General features: G+C 42.3%; 1 long non-coding RNA gene across 1 annotated transcript in view; it reads right to left on the bottom strand.

Annotated features, from left to right (window-relative positions):
• Window positions 1-1,557: 1,557 nt before the first annotated feature.
• The window catches only part of LOC125163239 (uncharacterized), a 45,426-nt gene continuing 20,558 nt past the window's right edge, over window positions 1,558-26,425 (bottom strand). The window contains exons 3-5 of the long non-coding RNA XR_007151355.1: window positions 7,338-7,404; window positions 4,092-4,184; window positions 1,558-1,614 (exon numbers count right to left, since the gene is read on the bottom strand). This is a non-coding gene — a long non-coding RNA (uncharacterized LOC125163239). The remainder of the gene's footprint in view (window positions 1,615-4,091; window positions 4,185-7,337; window positions 7,405-26,425) is intronic.

The raw sequence follows: 26,425 nt of genomic DNA, 5'->3' as shown, positions 1-26,425 counted from the left end.
ACCAATCACTGCAAGAACCCTCCAAGGAGAGGTAAGGAGCACGTTGTGATGTGCCGCAGTCCAATTTCTGCTGTGCAGCCTGTTCCTGTGTGTGATCATCGTGTGGTCTGGAAAGAATCACACGCACTAAGGACGGCAGGTGGTCTGAAGGGGTGACAGAAGGATGTTGTCCTCTGGTGCCACAGACAGTGAGGCACTTTTCCCTGTGACTGGTAGAGCTCATGCCCCTCCTCTGATGGTGACCCTCCCACCTCCTCTAGCATCCCCCTGTCTGAAGAGCCTGGAAACTTTCTTCCCACCCGGATACAATGTGAAGACTTTAGTTTATTTGAGGAGAAGGTCCTTTATTCACTAGTTTGAAGAGTCTTTCTTTTTGTTTGTTTTGGGAACTGTAGCCCTACATCCCGCCATTCAAGTTCCATAAAGCTTAGCTTAGTCCTCTGATGGTATCAGTGCAACTCTGCAGCTTCACTGCTAACTTCTCGCAGTTTTCCTTTTCTCAATAGTGTCAAATTAGTCTTTCCTTACATAATAACTGCTGTGGAAGGCAGCTTGTAGATAAGCTGGGAGATTGAACAAATTGCCTGAAGAAATGCACCCTTGTTGAGGACTCATTGAGGATATACACCAAACCAGTGTTCTCAGTGTTATTCTTTTTTGTTAAGTTTATTTATTTTGAGAGATGCCCAAGCAGGCATCACACTGTCAGTGAGGAACCCAACGCTGGGCTTGAATTCACAAGCTGTGAGATCGTGACCTGAGCCAAAATTAAGAGTCGGATGCTGAATCCAAGCATCCTCAGACTAATTCCTGATCTGTAATGGAATCGTGATTTCCCATGATGTATACTGAGAAAATTGTTTTACTGGTGAATTCTAAATTGCTAGTTGCGCCTGACCTGTCCACAGTTATGTGATTAATTATGAAACAACATGAACTAGGGCACCGTGAGGTCTTTATCAAGGTGAGGGGATGGTTCTCCCCCTTATCCTTGGGGGCCACCTGAGGCATTTGGGATACCCTCTGCCTCTGGTCAGGGACCTGACTGTAGGGAAAAGTTTAAGATATTTGAGGAATGAGTTAAGGGATTGTTTTCATTTCGCACAGTCCTCTAAAAGCAGAATAAACCTCTGTCCCTTCCAGGGTCTTTAGTAGATCGAGAAACTGCTGAAACCTCTGTGGGTTACAGCGACTCTGGCTGTACCAAGAATGCAGACAAGGGCAAGGTAAATGCCGGGGCCATTCTCAGTTGTAACTCTTTTGGGAAATCCTCATCTTTATGTACAGTATGCTCTCCCGGCCTTGTCTTGTTTTGCATGTTGTGTGCTATGTCTGTTTGTTCTTTCTTTTCCAAATGCACACTCATAACCCAGGAGCCCACAGGCTTCTCAATTTTTAGTCTGTCAGCTTTCTGTGGTAAGTTTAGAAGCCAAAAGCGCGGAGAGACTGAGTACCTTAAGGTTTTTCTGTGAGTTTCAGGAAATAATGAGAGGAGGATGAGTGCACACTCCAAACAGATGTCTCCCGGCCTGGGTGATCCCTTCCAGACCTCACCTCTGTGGGAACAGTGTGGCTGCTGTGTCTTCCTTTCTTGATTCTGGCTAGGAGATGAACCTGTTAGAAACGACATCATGACTCCAACTTTCTATTGTGTGCCCTGTGCCATTTAGAGTGGTCATAGAGAAAGCCAATATCATCACTCATCACCTTTCCGTCTTTGTTGGTAAATGACTTGTCTGGAATCCTCCAGCTATGCCTTAGGTAAATACAATTTGCACACTGTGTCCTTCAATTGTGTTTCTATGAGCAGTTTCTGGTTGTGTCCCCAGTCACTGTTAGAGCTGATATAGTCTCATGACACATACCAGTTTTATACCAAAGCACTTGCATGAAATCTGTTATGTGAATTTCTCTTTTTTTCCATTGCACATAATGACTCTGTGTCCTGTAGTATGCTTAAAGTCAGAATTCCCTATGAAGATGAACACATCTGAGCTTTGTAGACATTCACCACAAGTAACTCGTTCTTCACAGAAGACTCTCCTTCCCCTGCAAGATTCCAGGCATCCTCCACTCCCCAGAGGTCTCTGAGGCCTTTGACAACACTTCCAGAGGGAAGACTCCTTTCTCAGGGAGAAGAGCAGAGGAGGCACAGTGAGGGTCCGGCTGCAGAATATTTTGCCAGGAGTGGCTGTGATTCCATGAGCAGAATATGAGCCGTGTATTCCCACTCATTTTTTTTGTGTTCCTAATATAGCAAAAGCAGAGCATCTGGAGTCGCTGTAGATGAGGGATGCAGGGTGAACCTGGACATGGATGGCTGCCTGTCTGGAGAATGCTACTTCATTAGTCTGTAATTACTTCTGTTAACCCTCTAGGACAGGACCCTTGCCCTTTTCTTCCACAGACGTGGGCAGTGATGTGTGGTGGCAGTAGGTTAACCTCTTGCATCTACTACCCCAAGCTGTAGGTGCTATCCAGTGGCAGGGACAGAGTTTTCAGGTACTGATGCTACTCTCTTGGATCCTGGTGGCAGAGAAGGTGGCAGGTGCTGACACATTCTTCTCTGGGTTATAGCTGCTTTTGGTATTGGTTCTTTGGTCTGGAATATGGATGTAGCTTCACTTCTGTTCTGCAGGGCAGTCTGGATCCTGGGGACCTCCTCCGTTAACTGGACGATTCTGCATGCCCTACCCTGGAGTCGCCCCACCCCCATGGACTATTAGGCACATACACCTCCTGAACCTTGGCAGCCCTGGGGCCACCCGGAACCCCTCCACCTGCAACACTTGGTAAGACGATCTGAGCACTAGGAGTTGACTTGTAAAACACACTCACCTTATTTTGTTACTGTTAGGTCTTGGGCCAAGGTGCAGAGGCGGTACCACAGACCATTGTGGTGCAAGGGGAATGTGTCTGCTGCCATTACCAAATTCCTCAAGTTTATCAGGATCTCATCTTCGTCTTTTCCCCCACCATGGGTTGGTACAGGCGTCTCTTGTAGAGAAGGAATGGGGCCGTATGCAGCAAATCAGACATAGCGCTTCAGCAGAAATGCCCTGTACACAGTCCACATGCTGGGATCTGTGAGGCATGAGGCACAATGTAATGTACGTCCATCTAGTTGTGCCCCCAGCCATCCATAGTTGTTCGATGAGTGATGAATACATCTGAGTCAGGGCTTTTAGGAGTTTTCATCAAGTTATAAGGGATGGTTCTTCAAGTTCTTTTTGGGTATCACCGGAGGCATGTGGGACACCCTGTGCATGTAATTTGGGATCTCACTGGGACAAAGAGTTTAAGTTGTCGGAAGTATGAGGGGAGGGTTTTTTGTTTTGTTTTTGACCTCCAAACAGTCTACTCAAATCAGAATAAACCTCCATCCCTTCTGGGGCTTTTTGCAGATCCAGAAGTAGGTATCACAACCAAGAGTGACATCGACACTGGCTCTGCCAAAACTGCCAAGAAGCACAAAGTAAATGCTGTGGCCATTTTCAGTTCTAAGTATTTACGGACCGCCACATCTTTCTGGTTTGTGTGTCGTATGGTCTGTCTGCTGTTTTTGTTTTTGTTTTCCCAAATGCAAAACCTTTACTGCCGAGTCTACGGGCTTCCCTGTTTCCCAGCTGGCATCTGTTTGTGGTAACTTGAGCAGCTAAGAGTGCCTAAAGGTGGGGACCATAGGGCTTTTCTAATGTGTTCCTGGAATAAATCAAGGAGGATGACACCACACTCCACTTGGAAGTCTCCTACCTTGCCTCATTCTTTGTGGATCTCCTCATTGTGGAATCTTTGCTCTTGCTGTGTCTTCCTCTCCTGTTTCCTTCTATTGAGGATTTTAACGTGCTCAGAAAAATCTGTGGGTATCGTTACAATTTGAAAATGCGAACTGCCTTCACTCCAACTTATATTTTTGTATGTGTCCTTTAGAATGTAAATTTCATACCCATCAGCATTTTGGTAAGCATGCTGTCCAGAATCCCTTCAGGTGTGCCCTGGGCACAAACACTCTGAACTATAAGAGGTGGCATATTTGCCATAGAAAACATGCACTGGAACTTAAGTTGTGAAGAGAAAAAATCCAAAATTACCTGTGTGGCAAGTCCCCACGGTGTCCTTCACTTGTGTTCACATGAGCACGTTCTCTCGTGTCCTGTGTCACAGGTACAGCTAAAACATGGAAACTTACAGCAGGCATCAAAGTGCATTTGTGTCAATTTTGTCTTTTAGAATTTCAGCTCATTTTTCCAGAGGACACAATTACCCTGCAAAGTATACTGCACTTAAGCTGAGAAGTACCTCCAAAGTAAAATAAATTAGCTCAACCCAACTAACATGTATAGGTTACCCGTTTCTCTAAGAGCATGCTTTCCCAGGTCCTCTGCAGGCCTTCAGGATCCCCATTTCCCCATGTGTCTCTGTGTCCATGGATAGCACTTCCAGAGAGGAGGAGAACCCATTGTCGGGACAGAAGTAGTTTGGGCACAGGCAGGGGCTTAGAGGCAGAGCTCTGAGCCACGAGGGTATGATTCCATGTGTGGACACTGGGATTGTCATTCCTTCTCATTCTGTAGTTCTCCACAGACACAATAAACAGCCTCTGTGGTGGAGGGGATGAAGGGTGGAGTGTGATCCTGGACATAGTTGCTTTCCTATCTGGAATATGCTACTTTGTTAATTTAGTATTCAGCCTATAAATCTTCTAGGAAAAGGGCCCTTGCTGTTTCTAGGTTTCCAGACACATGGGGACACTAGTTTATCCCAATCACATCAAGAGTCCTGGTCCTTTCCCAGGATTGCCTTGCAGGCTGTACCCCGTGGACCACCCTTCACCTCCAGTCATGGGCTATAGGCCACATCCCCCTCCTCCACCTACTCTATTTGTTAAGATGACCTGAACTGGCTGAGTGGCTGGTAAAGTATATTCATCTTCTTCATGATTGACTTTGTGGGAATGATGTAGAGACGGTTGTGAGTCTTGGCAATCCAACTACAAACTGCCTGAGGACACTGTAGCATATCTCAAGTTTCTCAGGCCATACATACAATGGGCAGTGGCATGTCCCTGTAATACAGTGAGCTATACGTTTCTCTTGTCAAATGAAAGAGGAGTTTTTACACAAAAGTAGACGTATCAGCAGTACTGGTGGGTATCTTGGAGACACAATGTGTTGGGTTCTGTAATGAATGAAGTGCACCCCTAACTTTTAGAGCATCAGGTGTCCTGTGTGACAGAGGGACATTCATTACTTTTGATCACCAACATGGAAACACCAGTGAGGATCCAGGGCAAAACCGGGGGAGCCTTGAATCATACAGGAATAGAAGGGAAGTTGAGCAGAGTAAGCAGAGTTTGAGGAGGTGCAGAGGGGAGGGTGTTGGGGTCAGGGAGATGCAGTTGGAGGTCTTTCCCGCCACAGCCTGAGCAGGGAGTGTGAGGTCCATACAGAACTGCTATGTGGGATTGCTCTCAGTGCAAAGTGCACGCAGGTAATCACCTAAAAAGATTCTCATCTCCCTGGATTTTCCTGAAGGTTCTGGGTATTTGTGGGGGGGGGGGGAAGAGCCCTGGATATATGGGGTATTTAACTTGGTCTTATGAAAATGCTGTATGCCCAAGTTCATATCCCTCAAGAGACTAAAAGTGGAGACAGGGTCTAGATCAGCTGAGTCATCCTACAATTCAGGGATGGCCAGATGACACCACTGCTGGACCCTGTCATCATCCTGACTACAGCTTTGCATCTCCTCAAACTTCTCTCACAATATTGTGACAGCTGTGTTATCTGTGAAAACGGTTAATATTTGTTTCTAAGAACAAGAGAAAAAGAAGACATTCAGTGCATAAAGCGTCTGCAAAATCTCTGGGAAGGGTCCCCTCACACTTCTCACAGTTAGTTTCCATTAAGATCTCTCCACACAATGATCCTCCAAAAAAGATGGTCACGGGAGTTCATTAAACTAAGACTGTTAACAACTCAGCCAAGGGAGTGGGAATCACTGTTTTAAAAAATAAGACAATGTCCCTCGTTTTTCTATTAGAATTCGGGCCCTGTCACACAATGAAAGAAAAGATAATCATCAGAATGTGTACATTCAGAGGCCTAGATCTGAAGACAATCATTTTCTATTACACATCATCTCACAGATGCAGCCACACACTACAGTGTTCATCTGAGGCCACAGATAAACTACAGAAGACAGAATGCATGTAGGAAAACATAAGACCACAGGGAAATAAACCAAAATCTCTTTGCCTTATAGGACAACTCTTTTGAAATTGAAGAGGACTGGGCACGGTGACAGACAATCGTGTTTGTATATACATTTTAAAAGCTTTCCCTGCCCATCCTGTCCCCTCCACTTTGTCCTTCCTACTGTCCCCTAATCTACCTTTCATCGTTTTGTCTCTGTGTCAGCGTCTGCTTCTAGGGCCATCTACTCTCGCTCCCCATTGAGTGCACACAATGGGGTTCCTGTACACACAGGAAACAAAGTGCCAGAAATGGTGGTGAGGGAGGATAGAAGCAAGATCACCCTTTGTGCAGGGGAGCCTGAGGGAGTTTTCCGGGGCGATGGGAACTACCTATATCTAGATTGATGGGGTGCTTATGCTCAATTATTTTGGAAATATTCCCTGACTCCATGGTGCCTTGGGATCAGACAGGTATCTGTCCTTAGGAAATGGCTGAGATCTAATGGTGGAGAAGGATGAGGGACCAGCAGTGACTGTGGTAGAGGAGTGAGGGTCAGACCCATGCCCAGAATGCCAGGTCTCCACAGACAGCACCACGTGTAGGAGGACTCTGAGGAGCAGAGATTTCTTGATCAGACCCATGGACTACATAATCATCCTGCAGTTTCCTCACTGAGCGATGGCCAGAGCAGAAGGACAGCAGCTGGAGGACACCCTGATCATGGCTGGAGTGGAGCAGTGGGCCTGGGGGATTGAGTCAGGGAAAGGGACAGGCAGAAGGTAGTGACAGGGAGTCTGAGAGACAAAGGAAAGAGAAGAGAAGGGACCCTTCTCTGCTGACTTCACCTACATTTCTGTGTGACCAAAACGAGACCCTTGTCTCCCAGGGAAGGGAAGAGGGCTGGCAAAACACCGAGTGACATCCTCAGCTCAAGTGTCCACGGTATCTGCCTTGCTCTTGAGTACCTAACACAGAAGCACGAGCTTTCTGTCATGATTGGAACTGCAGCTCGTAGCATTTAGTGAAAATCAATCCAATTATGCATCCCTCAGCATTAAAGTACTCCAACAAAATTAAGTGAACACACTGAAAGATACAACGCAGGATAAAGTCCAAAGGTAGATCGACAGCAATACTTACGGGAATACAGTCTATCCGAAAAGGAGGCAGGTACCCTAGTGCAGGCCTTCAGAAACCTGGCCGATATCTGAAAACGTAAAAAAAAAAAAAAAAAAAAAAAAAAAGTCCTTACTCCAAAAGCAACATTAGCACTAGACACAAAGGGATCATGATTAAGGTTTAGAGAGCAACCATATGACTTCATGGTGCTGTATCCATGAGAACAAGCCTCATCAAATTATACCCTTTAATTTGAGGCTCTTTGTTATATGTAAATTGTACCTCATTAAAGAGAGTTTCAAAGCACAAAATACTAGAAGCAAATGTGGGAACGTTCCTTTCAAATCCTGAAGTACACGGGTGAGATGAGTCTGTCTGCCCATGTCTCAAAAATCCAAAACAATACACCTAAAAAATTAATAATAGCAGACTAAGCAGACCCTGAGCTCACGCTGTCCCATGTTTTCAACTGCATAACATCCACATCCGAGTCCATGAACCAGAGAGGGATCCAAGACTGGCACAACAAACTCCACACCTAAATAGAAGATGCAGCAGGAAGGTTAGGAAGGTCAGAAAGTTGGAGGCTGGCTGCCTGCAGAAGGAGCAGTGAAAGTGAGCCCTCACACGAGGGAGTTGACACAGGGAAGACTAATCTCCATAACATTTGGCATTAAAACCCAGAGGGGCTGAATTCCCTTGAGTTTAGATCCTGGTGCTTTGGAAGTCAGCTGACCCAGCACCGGGTGATCCAGAAGGATGAGTGATAGCCAGGTCCCTGCCTGTGTAGAGACGCAACATAAACATGGCATTTCACACAATGCTTAGGCCACAGGAGACACATGTATTCATGCTGATTCTTGACTCAGCTGGCCTGCCTGGGTCCCACTGACACCACTGAGAGCAAGCAGAGCCCACAACAGACACGCAATCTGTGCAGACCCCTGCACTGAAAGGAAAAGTAACCCAGACACAACAGCAGGGAGTGAGCAATACCCATACGATATCCTCCTGAAGGTCCAGGGCCTATAAATGGAGACGTGCACTGCTGAGGACTCCAGGACCTCTTTTTCATAACGGCATTAATTTCAAGATCAGAAAGCACAGCTGACTTTCTTAACACAGAGAAATAGAGCCAGAGAGACAGACAAAATGCACACACAGAGATGTGTATCCACAATGAAAGACCTAGTCAAAGCCACAGCCAGAGATCTAAGCCAAAGAGATATAAGGAACATACCTGATACAAAATTTAAAGCAATGATCATAAGGATACTCACTGGAGTTGTGGAATGAGTAGAAGAGTGAGACCCCTGACAGAGTTAAGATATAACACAGTTAGACACTGAGGACACAATAAAGGAGAAACATGCTTGCTGGAATGAACAGAGGGATGGAAGAAGCAGCCGAACAAACTAGTGACCTCGAAGACTGAGTGATGGAAATTAATCACATTGAACCAAAGAGAGAGAACAGAATTCTGCAACGTGAGATGACACTAAGGGAACTCAGTGACTACAGCAAAGATAGTATTCGTATTGTAGGAGTCCAGAAGGAAGAGAAAATGGGGAAGAAAATTTATTTGAGGAAACAATAGCTGAAAACTTCCCTAATTGGGGGAGGGACACAAACATCCACATCCAGGAGACTAGAGAACTCCCATCAAAATCAGGCCAACACACAAACTTTTGTAAGCAAAGTTACAAATTAGGGTGAGAATAAAGAAAACTCGTAAAAGCAGCAAAACAGTCCTTAACTTAGAAGGGAAGACCCATAAGGCTAGCTACATATTTCTGAACAGAAACTTGGCAAGCCAGATATGAGTGACATCACATATTCAAAGTGCTGAATGGAAAAATCAGCGGCCAAGAATACTCTATTCAGCAAGGCTATCTTTCAGGATGAAGGAGGCACAGACTTTCCCAAACAAAACCTAAAGGAGTTTGTACCACAAAACCAGTCCTGCAAGAAATATGAAGAGGGATTCTTTGAGTGGAAAGGGGAGACCAACAGTGACAGTATAGAGGTAGAAGACAAATTCAAGTAAAAAATGAAAATTTCTGGAAAAAAATCAGTTACAGTACTCAGAGAAATAGATCTGAAATATAATAACATCTGCCAAAAACCTAGGGAGGATAAAGTAATGGGTGCAAAGGTAAATGACCATCAACTTAATACAAACTGCTAAATGCGGGGGAGGTTATAGAAACACCTAACTGTAGCCATATCCTAAAACCAGTCATACATATGCTAAGAATAGAGATAAAAAAAATCAAAATATATTACTAAAGAATATAAGCAATACATGAAAGAAAGGCAAGAAAGGATCAGAGAAAACCATTAGAAACCACAACAAAACAGGCAATAAAATGGCAATACATATAGACATATCAATCAATTTTGAGGGAAATGGAGTGAATGCTCCAATCTAGAGAGGTAGGGAGTAAAAATGGATGAAAAAACAAAACAGATTCAGATGCCTACAAGTGACCCACTTTACACCTCAAGAATGATAGTGAGGATAGAGAAACATCATACAAATGAATGTCAAAAGAAAGCCGGAGTAACAATACTTGTATCAGAAAAAAATACACTTAAAAAAGTACATAACAAGAGACAGAGGAGGACAGTCTATAACAGTAAATGGTACAATCCAAAAAGAAGATATAACAACTGTAAATATATCCCACAATTGGGTGAGATTTATTCCCAAGCTATAAGGGTGGTTCAATATTCGCAAATCAATCAATGTGATACAATACATCAACAGGAGAAAGGCTAAGAACCAGATGATCGGGGCATCTGGGTGGCTCATCCTTTAACAGTCTGAAATCAGCTCGGGTCATGACTTCATGATTCCTGAGTTCATGTCCCGCATCAGACTCTGTGCTGAAAGCTCAGATCCAAGAGCCTCCTTCGAATTCTATGTCTCCCTCTCTCTCTGCCCCTCCCCTGCTCACGCTCTGCCTCTCTCAAAATTAATAAACGTTAAAAGAAAAGAACCATACAGTCATTTCAATACATGCAGAAAGAAACATTTGCAAAGTACAACATCCGTTCATGCATGTAACTCCCTAAAGTAGGTTTACAGGAAACATACATTAACGTCATAAAGGTTAACTATAAAAACCCTGCAGTTATAATCAACCTTAATGGGGAAAATCTGAGAGCTTTTCCTGTAAGGTCAGGAGGAAGACAGGATGTTTACTCATACCACTTTTAGTAAACAAATTACTGGAAGTCCTAGCCACATCCAGCAGACAAACGAAACGAAACAATTTGCAGATTACATGACACTATATATAGAAAACCCTAAAGAGTCCACCCAATAACTCTTAGAACTGATAAATGAATTCAGCAATGTCACAGGATACAAAATCATTGTACAGAAATCTGTTGCATTTGTAGACAATACGGAAGCAGTAGAAAGAGACATTAAGAAAACAGTCCCATTTACAGTCATATGCCAAAAATAAGATATCTATGAATAAATCTAACCAAAGTGGTGAGCGACCTATACTCAGAAAAGTATAAAACAGTGATGAAAGATATTCAAGATGACACAAAGAAATGTAAGGACATTCCGCACTCATGGATCAGAAGTACAAATATAGTGAAAATGTCTATACTTCCCAAAGCAATGGACAGAATTCATGGAATTTCCATCAAATTACTGACAGCAGTTTTCACAGAACGACAACAGTTCTAAAATTTGTATGGAACCAAAAAAGACCGCAATATTCAGAGTAAATCTTTATGTGAAGTGATAATTATGGATGGCACTATGCCTCTGGATCTTCTGCTCCAAAACACAATAACTCTGGCTTAAGCATTTGAACAAACGTTAGGCATATCCCAGCCAAGGATCATTCTACAAAATACATTGTACCAACGTATCCTCAAAACTTTGCACCTTATGAAAAATATGGAAAAATCTAAAAATTGTCATGGCCAAGTGGAGCCTAAGGAGACAGGATGACTGTAATGTGGCAGCTGGGATGAGTCTGGGCTAGGAGAGGTTAAAACCGAAGCAATCTGAATACAAACATAAACTTTACTTCATACTACCATATCTCTTTGATACCTTGATTGTGATCATGTACCAACCATTATGACATCAATAGTGAGAAAACAGTCTGATGTATGTGGATACTCAGTATTATCTTCCCAATTTTTTTTGGTAACTAGAAACCCATCATGAGAGAATAGATTATTAGTAATCATGGTTTTTCTACACATAAGATTATATAACGAGTTCCAGTATTAGTTACTAGTGATGGCCATGTACCTATTCTTGTTGTTCTTACTATTGTTTAATTTAAATAATAGCATTCATGGTACAGAAAACTGAATGCATGATAAACACTTCATAGAAACATCTAGCTTTACATATTTTATGATAATAACGTATGTATATACCACTCTATTATGTGGTATGTAAATTAAGTGTTTTTCTGATCTTGAACGAGCATGTCATTGAATGGCTTTCCATAAAGGTGGTTATGCTAGATCATGAATGATTCTCAGATTTTACAGGATGTACGTCACATCATGCCTGAACATTGTCAAAAATGAAAACATACACGTGGACAGATGAAGCATTGTGACTGGCTCACTTATTGTAAAGAACCCTTGCTTTAATATTTTCACGTATACTTTTAGCAGGAATATAAGAGAATCAAATATTTCCAAATCAAAGAGATATTCAAAGACTGGAAGAACGATAGGGAGTTCAAAGTGTTTCAGAAGGATAAGATGTGACCGTGAAGGGGGAGTCACAGGCAAGCAGCTTTCTCTGGTCCACACTGACATGTTTGCATGAGGATATGTGACTTGCCAAAGGGTAAGTCCCAGAAGTACCAGAGGGAAAGACAACGCTTTAGGGCGGGGTGATGTGGAAAGGGTGCTTCTGTGCCTAAGAGATGGGTCAGCAACCTGGCGGAGGGTCTCTGCATCAAAGACTTCAAAAGGCCAGCAGTAAACTATACTCACAAAGATCTTAGTAACATAGATCAAAGTAACTTAGAGCCACAAAGATTTTAGAGCCACAGAGTTGATCTTCAACTATGGTTAGGAGATGGTCAGAGTTTCACAGGATATGATCTTTGAGCCAGCAGTAGATGGCTAAAATATTATTTAGGGCTATACATTTAATGAAAAAATGTATGTGTAAAAATTTGGGTTTGGAATGTTAAGAAAAATCACAGGCCCATCATGGAGTTACTTACGTTAAGGCCACATGTCACGAAACCTAATTTCATTCCTGCAGGAATGTAACCTTTCACCGGTCAGCAAATAATTTCCTAGTCAGTACTGGAAATTTAACTGATAGATCCCTGCCATTCCCCTCAGAGAGGCAGTCTTGCCTAAATAAGGTATTCCATGCCACTTTTTTTTAAAAGTTTATTCAAGTTAGAGACAAAGAGAGCACATGCCAGAGAGGGGCAAGACAACAGGGAAAGAGAGAATCCCACAACCAAGAGGTCATGATCTGAGCCAAGATCAAGAGTCAGACACTTAACCAAGCCATCCAGGCACCCCGAGAATGTGGAGTTTCAAAGGTTAGCAGTCTTGGCTGGGATACAGCCATGATGGCACTGGCCTACTCCTGAAAAGAAGGCAGCCAACAACTTGCAGTCAGATGGCATTGAAACAGTGACCTGTACAACGCCTGGTGCACACACTGGAGAGATTATACACTGATCGGGGAGAACATCCCTGAGAAGCAGTGTTCACAATGAGGGGACAAAGAGCTAGGACAGGTGGGCTGCGTGGCACCATTTCCCTGTTCTGCACACCTCCCCCCCAGCAAAAAAAACACAGAGCCATATGCTGGAAACAAGGCAATCCCCACACTGGGTGCCTAAGCTGCTTACACCAACCCCAACTTCCTGTGTTCTGGAGAGACTGGCCTAGGTCATTGAAGCTTGCCTCTGTCGCAATGGACCTGGCCCATTCCCCAGAACACCAGTGGAGGCCCATGACCAGACCACCTCTCTTGACCAGACAGTTATGCTTCACTTCTAATGGCAATCGTTTCAAGTCTCATTTAACAAGCAGATCGGAGCAGACCTAGATAAGTCTCACCACATTCTGGCCAAGGACCATACATTGCTCATACAACTGGCTTGAAGGATAGTGCAGCCAGAACATAAAACAGTGCATGCAACACACACCACAGACACTCCGTGATGTGCCAGGCCCTGGACACTTGATGATCTCCTCTTCATAAAGCCATTCATCTCAGAGGCAGGTAACATAATGAGCTTTGGTAACAGAGAAGGCAAATACTCAACCAAAATGCCAAGACAAGAGGAATGCATCCCAAATGAAAGAACAAGATAAGGTCATGGCCAGGGACATGGAAGGAACACTTCCAAACTCATTCTATGAGGCCAACATGGCCTTGAGTCCAAACTGGACAAAGACCCCACCAGAAAGGAAAACTACAGACCAATTTCTCTGATGAACCTGGATGCAAAAATTCTCAACAAAAAGTAGCAAACCGGATCCAACAATACATAAAAAGGATTATTCAGGACAATGAGGTGGATTTTGTTCCTGGAATGCACAATAGATTCAATATCTGCAAATCAACTTATGTGATACATCACATTGATAAAAGAAAGGATAACAACCACATGATCCTCTCCATAGATGCAGAATAAACGTTTGACAAAATGCAGCAGCATCCTTTCGTGGTGAAAAAAAAAAAAACACCTCATGAAAGGAGGGATAGAAGTATCATGCCTCAACATGAGACTATCCAGATATGAAAGTCCCACAGCTCATATCATCTTCAATGGTGAAAACTGAGCTTTCCCCCTAAGGTCAGGAACACGATGGGGATATCCATTCTCAGCACTTTTATTCACCATACTGTTGGAAGTCTTAGCCTCAGCAATCAGACATCAAAAAGAATACAAGGGCTCCAAGTTGGCAAGGAGGAATCAATCTTTCCCTGCTCACAGACATGATACTCTCCGTGGAAAATCCGAATGACTCCACCAAAAAACATCTAGGATTGTTACAGGAATTCAGGAAAGTATCAGAATATAAAATCAATATGCAGAAGTTGATTGCATTTCTATACACCAGAAATGAATCAACAGAGAAATCAAGGAATTGATGTCATTTACAACTGCACTGAAAACCATAAAATACCCAGGGATAAACCCAACCAAAGAGGTAAAAGATCAGTACAGTTAAAACAATAGAGGGTCTCCTGGGTGGCTCAGTCGGTTAAGTGCTGTCTTCGGTTCTGGGCATGATCCTGCATTTGTGGGATTGAGCCCCTTGACGGGCTCTGTGCTGACAGCTCAGAGTCTGGAGCCTGCCTCAGAGTCTGTGTCTCCCTCTCTCTCTCTGCACCTCCCCCCCCCCCCCACTCATGCGCTATCACTTGCTGGCTCACTCTCTCAAATATAAATAAACATTAAAAAAATTAAAAGAACAAACCATACAACGTCTATAAAAGAAGTTGAAGAAGACACAAAGAAATGAAAAAAAAAATCCCATGCACATGGATTAGAAGAACAAATATTGTTAAAATGTCAATACTACCCAAAGCAATTGACAAATTCAATGTAATTCCTATCAAAATAACACCAGCATTTTTCACAGAGCTAGAGACAACAATCCTAAAATTGTATGGAATCAGAAAAGACCCCAAGGAGCCAAAGTAATGTTGAAAAAGAAAAACAAAGATGGAGACATTCCAACTCTGGACTTTATGGTGCATTAGAAAGCCGCAATCATCAAGACAGTATGGTACGGGCACAAGAACAGACACATAGATCAAAGGACCAGAATAGGGAACCCAGGAATGGAGCCTCAAACATATGGCTGAATAATCTTTCACAAAGCAGGAAAGAATATCCAAAGGAAAAAGAAGAGTCTCTTCAGCAAATGGTACTGGGAAAACTGGACAGTGAGAAGTATGAGCCTGGACTATGTTCTTGAACTTCTCTCTCTCTCTCTCTCTCTCTCTCTCTCTCTCTCTCTCTCTCTGTCACACACACACACACACACACACACACACACACACACACACACACCTCAAAATGGATGAAAGATCTAAATGTAAGACAGGAAACCATCAAAATCCTAGAGGAGAAAACAAGCAACCTACCTCTTTGATCCTGACTGCAACAACTTCTTGCTTGTCATTTCTCCAGAAGCAAGGGCAATAAAACCAAAATAAACTATTGGGACCTCAAGATAAAAAGCTTCTGCACAGCAGAGGACACAATCAGGAAAACTAAAAGGAAACTTAATGGAATGGGAGAAGATATTTGCAGGTGACATATCAGATAAAGGGTTAGTATCCAAAATCTATCAAGAACTTATCACACTCAACACCCAAAAACCAAATAATCCAGAGACGAAATGGGCAAAAGACATGAAGAGACACTTTAACAAACAGGACATCTAGATTGGTCACACGTGAAAAGATGCTCACCCTCATTCCTCATAAGTAAAATACACATCAAACCCACAATGAGATATCCCCTCACGCCTATCAGAATGGCTAAAATTAACATCTCAGGAAACGACAGATGTTGGCAAGGATGCAAAGGGAAAGTTTTGCAATGCTGGTGGGAATGCAAAATGGTGTAGCCACTCTGGAAAATAGTATGGAGATTCGCTACAAAAACCAAAAGTAGAACTGCACTAGGACCCAGCAATTGCACTACTAGGTATTTACACAAAGGATACATTAATGCTGACTCCAAGTGGCACATACACTCCAATGTTTATAGCAGCATTATCAACAATAGCTACATTATGCAACGAGGCCAAATGACCATTGACGGATGAATGGATAAAGAAGATGTATATTCATACAATGGAATATTACACGGCAATCAAAAGGAGTAAAATCTTGCTATTTTCAACAACGTGGAGTGAACTGGACTTTATTATAAGTAAAATATGTCAGAGAAAGACACACATCATATTAAATTCCACAGATGAGAGAATTCATAACACTGAAGAACATAGTGAAAGAGAAGCAAAAATAAGATACAAATAGAGATGGAGTCAAACGATAAGACACCGTTAAATAGAGGGAAGAAGCTCAGGGTTCCTGGAGGGTTACTGAATAGGGGTATGGGCTAAATGGGTGATGGGCATTAGAGACAGCACTTGGGATGAGTACTGGATATATTTTTGTAATTGACGGATCACTAAATTCTAATCCTGAAACTGTATTCCACTATAAGGTAACTAACTTGGGGTTAAATTTTAAAAAAAGAAATGTTAAAAATAAGTAAAGAAATATACTACCAGTCAAAAGAAAAGAATATATAAATCGGGCTCTTTTAGTGGAAATGAAAGACCAAAATTGTTACAGACAAGAAAGGATCAGAGAAAACATCAAGATACAATGGTAAAACAACTAGTAGGGCACTAAATATATACCTATCAATAATTACTCTAATGTAAATCGACTAAATGCTCCAATCAAAAGACATTGGATAGGGGGTCAGAATGGACAAAAAAAAAAAGAAAAGAAAAGAAAAGAAAAGTAAAGAAAAGAAAAGAAAAGAAAAAGAAAAGAAAAGAAACAAACAAAACAAGGCCTATCTAGGTACTACCTACAAAGCCTTATTTGGACTTAAGTCACCTGCAGATTTAAATGGAGGGAATGAAAAAACATTTTTCATGCCAACAATATCAAAAGAAACCCAGTACCAATACTTATATTGGGCAAAAAAACTTTAAAATCGAGACTGTAGTTTGGTACCCTTTAGGTCAATACCTAGTAGTAAAATTGCATGCACCCAATATTTATAGCAGCTTTATCAACAGTAGCTAAATTATGGAGAGCACAAGTATCCATCAAGTGATGAAGGTATAAAGAAGTTGTGGGGTCTGTGTACGTGTGTGTCTGTGTATTCATGTATATGCATGTGTGTGTGTTTGTATATATTTTCATACATACATACATATGTATATACAATCTAATATGTCTCAGTTTCAAAACGAATGAAATCCTGCCATTTACAACAATGTGGATGGATCTAGAATGTGTTATGCTAAGTGAAATATGTCAATCAGAGAAAGACAAATATATGATTTCACTCATGTGAAACTGAAGAAACAAAACAGATGAAAACATGGGAAGGGGGCAGGAAAAGAGAAGAGTGGTAACAAACTACATGTGTCTCTTAATGATAGAGAAAAAAAAGTGAAGGTTCATGGAGGGAGATGGGTCAGCTCTGGGCTAGATGGGGGACCTATATTAAGAAGAGCACTTAGGGCGCCTGGGTGGCGCAGTCGGTTAAGCGTCAGACTTCAGCCAGGTCACGATCTTGCAGTCCGTGAGTTCGAGCCCCGCGTCAGGCTCTGGGCTGATGGCTCAGCGCCTGGAGCCTGTTTCTGATTCTGTGTCTCCCTCTCTCTCTGCCCCTCCCCCGTTCATGCTCTGTCTCTCTCTGTCCCAAAGATAAATAAACATTGAAAAAAAAATTAAAAAAAAAAAGAAGAGCACTTGTTGTGATGAGCACTGGGTGTTGTATGTAAGGGATGAATCACTGAGTTCTACTCACGAATCCGAGAATGCACTGTATGTCAACTAAGACTTAAATTTAAAAAATAAATAAAGCTGTAACAAGAGATGAAGACAAACACTATCTCATACTAAAGGGGACAACCAAACAAGAAGATCCAATGATTATAAATTTTGATGCCCCAACATGCAACCACCAAGTATATAAAACATTTAACAACAACCATAAAAGAACTCATTTATAATAATATAACGATATTAGAGGACTTTAACACATAACTCACATCGATGGACAGAACCTGTAAATAGAAATTCAACAAGGAAACAATGGCTTTGAATCACACACTGGACCAGATGGGTTTAACAGATATATCCAGAACACTCCATACTAAAATGACAGAGTACACATTCTTTTCAAGTGAACATGGGGCATTCTCCATAATTGATCACATTCTAGGTCACAAAGCAGGCCTCAACAGGTACCCAAAGACAGAGATCAGACCAAGCATTTTTTCTGACCACAAAGCTAAGAAACTTGAAGTTAACCACGTGTGCGTGGGCGCGCGCGCGCGCGCACACACACACACACACACACACACACACACACACACTAAGGGGGAAAGGCCACAAATAAAGGGAGGTTAAATAACATGCTACCAAATGAATGGGTCAAACAGGAAATCAATGAGAAAATACACTGAAACTAATGAAAATGAAAATACACTGGTAAAAATATTTGGAATGCGGCAGAAGCAGTCTATGATGGAATGATATAGCAGTACAAGCTACCATAAAGAGCAAGAAAAATCCCAAACAATCCTAACTTATAACTAAAGGAATGAGAAGAACAGCCGAAGGAAGGAAATAATAGAGATTAAGGCAGAAATAAGGAATATAGAAACCAAAAGACACTAGACCAAATCAATGAAACCAGGGGCTGGTTCCTTGAAAACAGTAATCAACATGAAAACCTCCTAGGCAGAGTTTTCACAAAGAAGAAGGAAAGGACTCAAGTAAATAAAATCACAAATAACACAGGAGAAATAACAGTCAATGCCACAAAAATACAGTTAGAAGATAATATTATGAAAATCTCTATGCAACAAATTGGACACTCTGAGAAAAATGGAACAATTCCTAGAAACACACAAACTACCAAAACTGAAATGGGAAGATACATAAAATCTGAAAACAGAAAGAAATCAAATCAGTAATAAAAAAATCTCCCCCCAACACAAGAGTTCAGGGCCAGATGGCTTCACTAATGAATTCTACCATCCATTTAAGGAAGAGATAATATGTATTCTTCTCGAATTATTACAAAAAATAAAAAAAGAAGGAAAACTTACAAATTCATCTTACGAGGCCATCATTACCCTGATACCAACGCCAGTTAAAGCCTCCACTAAAAATGAAAACTGCCAGGGCTCCTGTGTGGCTCGGTGGGTTTAGTGTCCAAATCTTAATTTTGGATTAGGACATTATCTTGCAGCGCATGGGTTCGAGTCCCACGTTGGACCCTGTGCTGACAGTGTGGAGCATGGCCAGGATTCTCCCCTCCCTGTCTCTCTGCCCATCCCTCACTTTTATGTACTCTGTGTCTCTAAGTAAATAAATACTTTAAATATGTTAAAAAACTTTAAATAAAACTACAGACCAATATCCCGATGAATATGTATGCATAAATTCACATCAAAATACCTTCAAATTAAAGTCAATAATACATTAATAGAATCATTTACCATAATCAAGTGGGATATATTCCCGGACTGCAAGCGTGGATCCACATTCACAGATCAATCAACATGATGCACCACAGTAATAGAAGAAAGGATAAGAACAATATGATGCTTTCAAGACATGCAGGGAAACGATTTGACAAAATGTCACATCCATTCACGATAAAACCCCCTAGCAAGTATATTGGGACTCAACCTACCTGCACATAATAAAGGTCATCTATGAAAAACCCACAGCTCATCTCATCCTCAATGGGGAAAAAAATGAAAGTTTTTCTTCCAAGGTCGGGGACAAGACAGGGATGATCCCTCTCACCACTGTTATTCCACATAGTACTGTAAGTTTTAGCCACAGCAATAAGACAACAAAAAGAAATAAGAGGCATCCAAATTGGCAAGGAAGAAATAGAACTTTCACTATTTGGAAATGACATCATGCTCTCTATAGAAAACATGAAAGACTCCCCCCAAAATTGTTAGAATTGATATATGAATTCGACAAATCAAAATATACAGAAATCAATGTACATAAATCTACTGCACTTCTGTAGACAAATAATGAATTAACAGAAAGAGAAAGTAAGGGATCAATCCCATTGACAGGTGCACCAAATACCCCAAGATACCTGGAATAAACCTAACCAAAGAGGTAAAAGATCTGTACTCTAAAGGCTGTGAAACACTGATGAAAGAAATGGAAGAGGACACAAAGAAAAGGAAATACATTTCATGTTCACGGATAGGAAGAACAAAATACTGTTAAAAGGTCTACACTCCACAAAACAATCTACACATGTAATGAAATCCCTATCACACAAACAACACATTTGTCACAGAACTAGAACAAATAGTCCCAAAATATGTATGGACTGGCAAAGACCCCAAACAGCCAAAAGAAATTGAAGACCAAAACTAAAGCTGGAGACATCACGCTTCTAGACTTTAGGTTATATTACAAAGCTGTACTGAACAGAACAGTATGGTACTGGCAACCAACAACAACAACAAAAACACAGACGCAGAGACCAATAGAATGGAAACCCAGGCATGAACTCATACATATATGGTCAATTAATTCTCAACAAAGCAGGAAAGGATATCCTATGGGGGAGAAAAAGATACTCTTGGGACACATGTGTGGCTCCACAGCGTGTGACTGTGGATTCAGCTCCGATCATGATCTCAGGGCAGTGCAGAGCATGCGTGGGATTCTCTCTCTCCATTTCTCTCTGCCCCTCTTCTGCATGTTCTCTCTCTCACTCTCTCTCTCTGTCTCTCTCTCTCAAAAATAAATACATAAAATTTAAAAAAGTCTCCTCAACATGTGGTTTTGGAAAAACTAGACAGCAACCTGCAAAACAAAACAAAAACACAAACGGACCACTTTCTTACAACATACACAAAAATAAATCCAACATGAATAAAGAACTATGTGTGAAACCTGAAACCATAAAAATCCCAGAGGATACCTAACACAGGCAGTATCTTATTTGACAGTGGCTGTACAAACATCTTTGTAGATATATCTCCTGAGGTAAGGGAAACACAAGCAAAAATAATGGGACTTCATAAAAATAAAAAGCTTCTGTCACAAAGGAAATAATCAACAAAACTAAAACACCTACAGAATAATATTTGTAAACATCTGATAAAGGGTTACTGTCCAAAATATATAAAGTTATACAGCACACAAAAAATGAGAAATCCAATTAAAAATGGGCAGATGACATGAATGGACATTTTCCCAAGGTTGACATAAACATAGCCAAGAGACACATGAAAAGATGCTCGGCATTACTCATCTTCAGGGAAATACAATTCAAAAGTACAATGAGACCACACGTCACATCTGTGAGAATGACTAAAATCAATGAATGATGAAACAGCAGGTGTTGGCAAGGATGTGGGAAAAGAGAAACCCTCTTGCATTGTGGGAAGGAATGCAAACAGGTACAGCCACTCTGGAAAACATCATGGAGATTCGTCAAAAAAAAAAAAATGGAAATAGAACTATGTTACAATCCAGCAATTTCACTACGAGGTATTTACAGAAAGAATACAAAAATAATTCTTCAAAGGGATACATGCATCATGAGTTTACAGCAGCATTTTCTACAAAAGCCAAATTAAGGAAACTGACCAAGCATCCATCAACTGATGAATAAACTGAGATGTAGTATATGGAATGTAATATTATTCAGCCATAAAAACATGAAATCTTGTCATTTTCCACGAGGTGGATGGAGTGAGAGAATGTTATGCTGGGTGAAATAAGCCTGTCAGAGAAACACAAATACCAGATGATTTCACTAACACATGAAAATGAAACAAAACAAAGGGGGGGGGGAGGAGACAGTGACAAACACTCTGAACTAGAAAAAAAACCGAGGGGTTCCACAGTGAGGTGGGGGAATGGATGAAAAAGCTTCTGGGGATTACCAAGTGCACCTGGGATGAGCACCAAGTGACGCATGGAAGTGTTGCTCTATATTGTACACCTGAAACTAATATTACACTGTAGGTTTCTTAAGTGCAATTTAAAGTAATAGATAACATAAGGTTAATACACCTACCTACCGGGTTTTCTGTAGTTTTCAATCACTTCATTAGGTTAGAAAAATAACCATAAATTTTTTTAAAAAGCATGTATGATGTGGGGGACAGTTTGTGCCCTTACCTCGGAACAACCCAGAAAATGCAAGGGCCTATGCTGTTTAGCAACCATCATGCCCAAGGAAGCCACCCAGAACCCCCTCCTCAGTACTCAGTACAACAAGGCAGCTTCTCTCTGGCGACTCAGGAGATGCCAAGTTGCTGCTAAGCTCCCAAGGTCTCCCCTGGGGCGGGCGGCAGAACCCGCTGGAAACACAGCTCTGCTCTCTGTCCTGAGACAGCGGTAGAGGCCCTGTGTCCTCTGGGAGCAGCAGCAGCCCTTCCTGCTCTGAAGTGCCCTGGGTCAGAAAAGCCGATGGTGCGCCCTCTGCTGGCCATCACTGCCTAGGCAGAGGAGCCCGCCCCTCCAGGTCTGTGGTGCTTGAGCTCTCTCTGCTGGCTACCATGGGAATTCCTGCAATGTTGAAGGCCCTGGTCGCTCAGCTGAGGGACTGAAGGTGCTCTGGGCAACTCCGCCTGTTCTCCACAATGGGAAGGGTTTTAGTGACAGGGCCTGGGACACAAAGAAATCTTTTCCTTCTCCTTTTTTTTGAGTGAAGAATGAAACGGAATTTATTAACATAATGACATCATTTGTAATGTTTTAAGCAATGTCCACAGAAAAATAGACCGCCAATTTACACATGCTGAGCAAGTAATGGTGTTTACCACCAGAGTATTTAGGTTAGATAAAGAATTGACACCTTTGAGAGGGAGATAACTGCTTCCAGCTATGGAACGAATGAGTCCTAGGGATACAAGAGACAGCCAATGGAATAGAGTCAATCCTGTAATAATATTGTTGCATGCTTTCACAGGATAGCTACACTTGTGCTGAAGTACAACATAATTTATAGACATATGGAATGACTACAATGTATGCCTAAAACTAATACAACAAATGTGTGAAGAATATTTCAATGAAAAATTGACATCCTTTACGCTATCTTAATTTATCTTTTTTTGCCAATGAACTATCATTCCTGGGGCGCTTGGGTGGCTTAGTCAGTTAAGCATCCAACTTCCCCTCAGGTCATGATCTTGCAGTCCATGAGATTGAGCCCTGCGTCAGGTTCTGTCCGGACAGCTCAGAGCCTGGAGCTTGCCCCAGATTCCGTGTCTCCTGCTCTCTCCCCCCTCCCTCCCTCAGGCTCTCTCCAAAAAAGAAAAACAGAAACATTATAAATTAAAAACAATCATTCCTAATTTAGAATCTGTGAAATTCCATTTATACTAGATTCTCTAACATCACCATCTTGATGTAGAGAGCTTATCTGAATAGTCACTAATAATATCTTTGATGACACATATGAGGCAGGGTCAGAATGCAACTTACAGGGAGCTACACATATGTTATGAATTTATTGTATGTATCCTTGGCTAATATTTCCAATGAAATGTGCTTTAGTGATACAGATGTATGAAATAATGTCCATCAGTCATATAGGTCAAATTCCTGTAGGACCATTCATTATGCCTTCAATTACTAATTGCCATCTCTTCAAAATTAAAAGAAAGCTGGGACAAGAAAATGTCTTTGAATTTGATGTAAGAGAAGACTATGGTGTTTTAAAAGGTTCACCTACCATCTGGCATCCTCAGTTTGGCAGTGGACAGGAGGATAAAAACCCACGATCTTGATGCACACCACTAGCTCCAGAGGGAGAATATGGACCTTCTTGTCAAATACTTTTTATCAATATCAGCAGTTCAACTCTGCCAGGTCCAGACTGCCGGATCTGGGGGCAACACAATGCCTGATGCCTGGGTTCAGAACATGAGGAAGACCAGCTGGTAGGGAGCTGCGGGGAAATCCAACAGGGCCTGGGGAAGTGAGGGAGATGGGTCCAGCTTCCCTCCCCACAGGGCGGCTCTAGTGTTTACCTGCCAAAGAGCAGCACACTCTCCCTCAAGACATCCCTCCCCATGACAGAACATGAGGCTGTGCCCCCACAATTCCAGGAGAAATGAGGAATACCCATCTTTTCAAATGCAATAGCCTCTGCAAAGCTTGGCCCCAGGGATGTTGGAGTCTTGGAGTCACACAACACTGATGCCCATGATACCTGCCATTTCTGCCCCAGCACTCAGAGACACTTCATACATCCCCTCTCCCCTGGCCCATCTCACCCCACCCACATTCCTGGACCAGGTCTCTACTTTCTCCTTGTACTTCTTCTTTGTCTCTCTTTATCTCTAACCACATCACTCTCTATTTCTTCCTTTCACTCTCTAGGACTTGCCCAATTCCCCTATCACAAATTCAATGTCTCTCTCCCTGCCTGTCTCTTTCTCCACCTCTCCCCAGGCTTCAGGATATCTGCTTTCTGCATGGAGCCCTGTCCAGGAGCACAGGGCACTCCTGTCTCTCCCTCTCTCATGTCTTGTTTTGTCCCAGGCCCTGATCACAATGGAGGAGAATCCCCTGTACAGCAGCTGCTCATGTTGACATTTGCTAGAGCAATGCTGGCAGCATGTGGACAGCCAGACATTTACCCTTGGTGGCTAATCCATGACCCAAAAGCTTCTGGAGGGCTGGCTGCTTCCCTAAGTTGGGAGGAAAAAGGGGCTCAGAGGTTTCGGGGTGCCTGGGGCAAAGTGGATTGGCTTGGCTGATGTAAAAGGAGCCATATGCTTACCCACAACTCTCCTGGGTGGTGTCCAAGGAACCTATCTCAGACCATGGAGCTCTGCCCTCCCGATTCCTCAATAAGGCAACAGGGGAAGCTTTGTGGGACATCATGTGGGACTCACCACAAAAGCTGCGCCATTTGCCCCCTTGAGGCCACCTAGATTGGTGCTATTGGGGGAAGCTGGTAAGGTGCACAAGGGCACAAGAGCTGAGTTAATGCAGGGCCTCCTTACCGCTCTCCTGAATCCATTCCTCACCATCAGAAGAGACACTTTCCTGGAGACAGATACCTGCCCTCCTCATCAGCACGAACCCCATCAACTAGCACGCACGCCATGTGCTCATGAGTATCTATCTACAGATATAACAACCATCACCAGATCTCCCTAAAGGATGAATCCAACTCCTCAGATGGAACTATAGGTCCCTTCCAGGCATTACAACCCCAAAGAATGATCTGTCTTCTTCCACCAATCCTGTACATACTATGTGTTGGCTGACTGCATATACAGGAACCCCAAAGTGTATGCTTGATGGGGAATGAGTGTTGATTTTCCTGGAAGCTGACGCTGACACAGAAACACAACTGTGACAAGTGTATTAGGGGACATGAGGAAGGACAAAGTGGAGTGGACAGGGTAGGCAGGGAAAGCATTCAGACCAAGGGGCAGATTAGACACCATCTCTAAATATATAATAACCATAGCTGGTTTGTAATGGTTCAGTGTCCTCTCCAAATTTCAAACGGATTGTCCTCTACATCAAAGTGATTTTGACTTATTGCAAAGGGATCTTCTGTTCTCCTCTATGCATTTTGTCTTCTACAATACATCTGTGGCCTTGGATGAGCACATATTTGTGTGGCTGCATTTGTATGTCTACCTCAGATCTTAGATATAGATGCCTGAATATACACATTCTCATACTTATCTTTTCCTTCTTTGTAAAGTAGGACCTGAATTTTAATAGAAAAAACACAGGGGTCATTGTTGTATCTTTGGAAACAGGAATTGCCAATCTCCCAACCTCAGGCATTATACCCTTAGTTTCATGAAACTGAATGAACATCTGTTGATGATCTTCTGTGTGCAGATACATTCATTTCCACCCTGAGAAGGGTGAATGCCCACTCATCCCATACATTTTACAAATTCCTTATGTGCTTAACCACCTCTTCATCGCACTGACCTCAGAGACCAACATTGTTCCTGCTTCTCAGATTACAATGCTGAGGCTCTGAGATGGCCCCACTGAGAGCTGGCATTAGGGCTGAGACAGCAGGATCACAGGCAGTGCCTCTGGAAATTGTGAGGGAAGTTTCAGAGATGTACACCTTCATGCAGGGTCATGACAGTAGGTTCAGGGGTGCGGTGACAAGATTCCAGCAGGGGCGTTTCCTGGTCAACCCTGATTTCCCTGCTAAGAGTCTGATTCATGCTGAAGGCCAAGGAAGCCACACAGCTAATCTACAACCTTTCATCACATTTAGTCTCACAGAGGCACACAAACTTAGGCAGACAAGCATCCCATAAGAATCAAGGAAAACTACAAATCTCCAGGGCATTCTTTCACA

Source organism: Prionailurus viverrinus, chromosome B1, assembly GCF_022837055.1.
Source record: "Prionailurus viverrinus isolate Anna chromosome B1, UM_Priviv_1.0, whole genome shotgun sequence".
NCBI classification, from domain to species: domain Eukaryota; kingdom Metazoa; phylum Chordata; class Mammalia; order Carnivora; family Felidae; genus Prionailurus; species Prionailurus viverrinus.
Note: the sequence above shows the minus strand (reverse complement) of the source record. Positions and strands in the feature narration are given on the sequence as shown.